Source organism: Mandrillus leucophaeus, unplaced genomic scaffold, assembly GCF_000951045.1.
Source record: "Mandrillus leucophaeus isolate KB7577 unplaced genomic scaffold, Mleu.le_1.0 Scaffold319, whole genome shotgun sequence".
NCBI lineage: Eukaryota > Metazoa > Chordata > Mammalia > Primates > Cercopithecidae > Mandrillus > Mandrillus leucophaeus.
The window spans coordinates 2,005,873-2,011,409 of NW_012103354.1; the positions used below are offsets into that span (position 1 = coordinate 2,005,873).

Genomic DNA, 5,537 nt, shown 5'->3' on the forward strand with positions numbered 1-5,537 from the left:
GTGTGTGTGTGTGTGTGTGTGTGTCTGTAGTCACAATGACTATAGAATATAACCTAGGGGACCTGAAGATCCAAGATGGTCCAGACTAAATGATGATGAAAACCTGTTTCTGCCTGTGTGAGACTGCATTAGTGGCCCAACACTTCACCCTTTCCTGTAACCCCACTCTTTGTCAGGCAACTAAAGTTTCTCCCCTTATAAAAGCAGATCATATTTCTCCACTCCTTAACTTTCCATCTGACCATGCTGCTTTGGCCGGCAGATTAAGGTAGAAAAGATAGCTTCCAGTCCTGAGCCTAGGCCTCAAGGAGTCACGCATATTTCTGCTTCACCTCTTGTGCAGTTTTGATCACCATGAGAATATGTCCAGGAGAGTCCCAGGCAGAGGATGAGAAATGCAGAAAACCAAGCTGACTTGCCCCAGCTCAGCCTAGTTTAGACCAGGCAACCCTAGCTAAATCACAGATCTATGATAGTAAATGCATGCTCTTCTAAGTGAGGAGTGCTGGGGTCATTCACAACATAGTATTATTCAATATATTGGCTTTAGTTCACCCAAATATATCATTCAAAAATGCATATTGTATGTCTATGTTTGATGTCATGTTAGGCATCATGCTAGATGTTAGGGATGCATAAATAAACTAGAAAAGTATCACCCCTGCCCTTGGGGAACTTAAACTTTAAGTGAGGGAGAAAGACAAATGTTATTGATAGAGTTGAAAAGGGTATATTTGAGAGAGAGGGGCTGCCTGGAGTCAGGCCTTAGCCTGAGATGATTGGCTGGTTGCTCCTAGTGTTGGAAAGGGGAATTGCGTCTCTGAGATGTTACTGATTTTTTCAAAACAATACACAGCAATTGGACATATTTATAGGGTACAATGTGATGTCTCAATACATGAAATGATAAGTAGGACTTAATATGTCCAGGATTTAAACTCTGGAAAAACCTTCTTCAGAGCTCATTTCAGGTAAGTTCTTATTTGCAGTTAGGGAAACTGAGGCTCAGAGAAAAGAAATGACTTTCCCAAGGTGAGTCAATGAATTTGTGGCAGATCTAGGACATGAACTCAGAGCCTCAGCTCCTAAGGCTGGCACATCTCATTCTACATGACCTCAAACAAGCCTTATTTAGACAATTTACAGTGTCAGAAATTTTGAACTGCCATAATATTCTTGGCCAGTTGTATAACGAGTTCCATTTAAGATAAAATTAATGTCTATAATTATTATAATTCACAATTGTAGCATGTCTCTTTCTTGCTCAGGTCATTTAAAATGTGATAATAATCAGTCCTCATAATTAATAATAGTAATTAATAACTTTCACTTACTAAGCCTATGCTCCAAGCTTAGTGCTTTTTGCTCTAGGTATGTGGGCATGTTGAATCCCCACCACAATCTAGGCACAGATAGTAATGCCCATTGTATAGATTTGGAAAGCACATCTCAAGGAGATAAAGTCTTTAGCCAAAGTTATGGCACCAACGGGTGGCAGAGCCAGGAATCAGACACAGATCAAAGGCCTGTGGTCCTCCCACCTTGCTCTACAGATCCAACTGTGGGATTATCCTCCTGAAGTGTCTGATTCAGAAATGGTATTCCCAGTCCATCTTTCTCAACTTCCTCCCTCTGCTTGGGGAAGGTGTGGTTGGAGCCCACTGCAATGTGATGAAACTAACGCCCCACTTGGATCTTGCATCACTCTTTACACCATTTACCAAAGGATGCCTCTAGAGCAGGAAGCTTTGAGAAGACCTGGGGAGTCTGGAACTTCTAAGTCTAAACAAGGAACTGACTCAGCAGGGTCTGGCTATCTTCAGAGTCTGAGGAGAGGCGCATCAAAGGAATGACAGCCTGGTACCTTTGATGAGGGAACCGACAGGAAATTAACAGCTTTGTGCAGTCAAGGACAAAGACAAGAAAAGGCCCATTTGGGCCTCATATCTGTCTGGATTGGAACCCACAGGAAGCAGAAGGGGCTGTTTAATCCTGACTCCAGAGCAACCCTTGAAGGCTGACTTCCTCCCTTGAAGAAGAACAAGGTGAAGGAAAGGTGAGGCAAGTTAAGATAAACACCCAAACTTTTGGCTGGCTGGCTGAACTGAATCTTTCAATTTAAGCTGTCAGTGGGTTCTTTTTTTTTTTTTTCCTATTCTTTTCCTTTTTAAAATCTAAACTGTAATCATGCAATACTCCACCCAAGTGCTTGATAAGGATTTCTAAGACAGATCCTAACATAGTCATAAAAAAAAAAGAATCCCCTCTGAAATGTGCACTTTGTACTGTGTCTATGAGTAGGTGTGTTTAAAATGTCACGAACTGGAATGCCTAACTCTAGCTCCCAGGAATTAATCACTTAGAAGAGTGAAAGGGGGGAATTAACTTTCTTTAAAACTTATAAGGTTCTCCAAAGCAGCAGCTAAAATAGAACTTGCTGAATAGAAATATGGTTATCTTTCCATAAGAACTAGAAATATTTTTTAACATATTTTTCTCTGAAACTGCTTTGCCAGGTTTCCCCTTGCGGATTAGCTGCAGGTCACAGATATTCTGGGAATAAAGATATGAAAGGATTTTTTTTCTTTCTTGGTTACAATTCAGTGATTTTAGTAAATGTATGGATTTGTGCAATCATCACAACTATCTAGTTTTAGAGCATTTTGATTGCCCAACAGAATTCCCTCAAGTCCTATTTGCAGTCAATTCCTGTTCAAATCCTTAGCCCCGGGCAACCACTGCTTTCTGTTTCTATAAATTTGCCTTTTCATTTCATATAAATGGCCATTTTAAATGAAAATCATACAATATGTTGTTTTTCATTTGGCTTTTAGCATATGTTTCTGAAGTTCATTCATGATGTAACAAAATCAGTATTTCTTCTCCTTTTATTGCTGAACAATATTCCATGGTATGGATACACCCTGTTTTGTTTATCTACTCACCAGTTGATGGGTGTTTGTATTGTTTCCAGATTTGGGCTATTATAAATAATGCTGCTGTGAACATTCTGGTGTGTTTTTTAGTGTGGACATGTTTCCTGTTCTCTTGAGTAGAATCCTAGGCATAGACTTGCTGGGTTGTGCAAAGGATTATTGACTGCTCCTATACACCAGGTTCTATCTGATTCAGGTGTGTAGTGTCAGTGGAAACTTATCAAGCAATTTTTAACTTACTTTTAAAAATCGGCTGATGCACCCATTACTAAAGGGATGGTCTATAAAAACAGCTGCTGTGATTCGATAAATTCTGAACAGAGGGGAGAGGTCAAAGTCCAGCTAATGTCAGCTGACATGTGGCCAGGTTCATCTTTGGACACGCTTCCAAAAGGGAGTTTATGAAACTTGCTTCATGGATCAAGAGATGTCCTAATCATCACAGATCCTGGGCATCTTTGTATAATATATGTATAATCAGATTGACCGTGGCTTCACACTCCCTCTAGGACCACGTGGAAGGGTTGAGAAAATCCAGGCAATAGTTTGTAGCCAAACAAGAGCAAAACTCGAGTATCTCTGAGGGAAAGCCGGACCCCTTTTCCCTCCTCTCCTGTGTAAGTAACTTCATTTAGAAGCTGAAATGGCGCCACCAGAGCATCCCATTACCATCATCATGCCTCATTAGAGTGGGGACTTTCGGCGGTGACTTGGGAAGTACCCAGAGTTTTAGGGGTTACAGCAAAGGCCAACAAGGCAGACCGAGGAAGCCGGGTAGAGCTCTGAAAAGGTTCAGGGCCAGGGATCCACAGCGGGAGGAGGTAGTGGCAGGCACCAGGATTCGCTCACTGGCGCTCTACAGGAAAGCACTCGGCGTCAATGGCCTCGCGCGTCCCTTGCGCAGAGAGTGTGGTGCAAAGTTGGGGAGTTACTGGGGACCCAGGGGGCTATCACCTTGGACACCTATGGTAGGGGGAAGGCTGAGGAATGAGGGAACTGGGCAGCTGGAAACTTAGAGCTCTTACCCCGCAGAGGAGGAACGAGCAGTTTAAAGGCCACGTCCACACAGAGGGTGTCAGAGGCATCCTCTCCGCGCAGGACGCGAACTGGGGGCAGGCACGCAGCGCCACCCGGATCCTGGAGTCGCCAAGAAGAACGCGGGCGGGCGGGCCGAGGAGGGTAGATCCCGGGGCAGCCTCGCCGGCACCCGCCCCCGCGGGCGTCTCTCCAAGCCGCGTGGAAACCCGGGAGGCTGCGGGCGCTCGGGGACCCGCGGGCTGGTGACCAGGAGCTGGAGGGCGGGGTTCGGCCGTCCCCGCCTTCGCCCCGCATTGGGGTTCCTTCCCCATGCGCTCAGGATCCCAAGCTTTCTCTTCCGTTTTCGGCCTCTTTTTCCGTTAACTCCTGGGCCGTCTCCTCCCTTCTAGCCCTTTCCAACTGCTTGGCTGTGGCGCCCAGCTTTGCCTCCGCAGCCTCCTTCCCTTTTTCGCGGGTCCATCTCTTCTTCTCCTTTCCCAACCACATCCCCGTCCCCCCAGGTTGTTCCTTTTTAGCCTTCACCCACTGGCGTCTCCACCTTCCTCCGCCTCCTCTCTTGCCTCCTCCTCCCACCCTGCAAACTTGTTCAAGCCAGGGGTCCCCACACAGACACGGTTGTTTCCTGCTGGGTGTGCGGGTCCCCACGCCTTCCCGGTACCACGAGCGCCCCGCCCAGTCCCTGTCGTGATTCTTAAGCCCTGACCCTGCCAGCCCTTTCTCTCGGCGACTCGGGGAGGGAGGGCAGGAAGCAGGCCCAGGGCTCCCTCCTGGTAGCGAGTCCTCAGTGAGGGGAACACGGGAGGAAGGAGCCAGGACTCCGGCGCTGCGCCCCATTAGGCCCTCCCTCCCGCAGAAGCGCTCACTCCACCGGGCCCTGGCGGGTCTGCAGAGAGGGGGTGGCAACAAGTGACACTACCGGCGGGGGCCACTGATACCTGGCTGGGGTAGGGGACAAGGTACCCTTCGAAAGGGTGGAGCGAGGCCGACCCCCGCGAAGCGCTCCCCGCGCACCCCTCTCTGAGGCGTTGCGTGGGGGGCACTGAAGGAGAGGAGAACTGAGAGAGAACGCAGACTGGGCTCTTCCCAAGTCCTAAGTCTCCTTCCCCGCCCGACTTCACCACCAAAGCCACCAGAAGAGTTTGCAAGGGATGGGAGATTGAGGGGGCTGGGGGCTGGGGGCTGGGCTGGAGCCGCCAACGTTGAGGGATTTTTGGAAGGTGGGGTGGTGGAGTGAGAAAGAATAGAACACGCTCCCGAATTCCCGATTGCTTCCCTCACTTGGACGATACCTTCCCCCAACCACCATCCCGGCCCGCCAGGCAAGAGCCCAGCCTGGCCAGCTGGAGCGGATTTGGGGAAAGAAGGAAAATGGGGGCTCCCAACCCCTCTCCAGCTTCCCTCCGCCGCCCTCCCTGATTGGCTGTGCGTCCCTGGAGCCCAACTTCAGTCGCTCCAGACTCCATCTGAGCCCTGAGGGAGTCGGAGCACCGCGCCTCGGGGCGGGAGGGGCGGCCACGAATCCAGGGGTTGGCATCTGTGGGCCCCTGGGGGGAGGGGCGCGGA

At 48.8% G+C, this 5,537-nt stretch overlaps 1 protein-coding gene across 1 annotated transcript in view; it reads left to right on the forward strand.

The window, feature by feature from the left end:
• Window positions 1–1,716: 1,716 nt before the first annotated feature.
• The window catches only part of CDH11 (cadherin 11, type 2, OB-cadherin (osteoblast)), a 193,189-nt gene continuing 189,368 nt past the window's right edge, over window positions 1,717–5,537 (forward strand). Inside the window, exon 1 of the mRNA XM_011987902.1 lies at window positions 1,717–2,056. The gene's annotated coding sequence lies outside the window, so the exon portion shown is untranslated. The remainder of the gene's footprint in view (window positions 2,057–5,537) is intronic.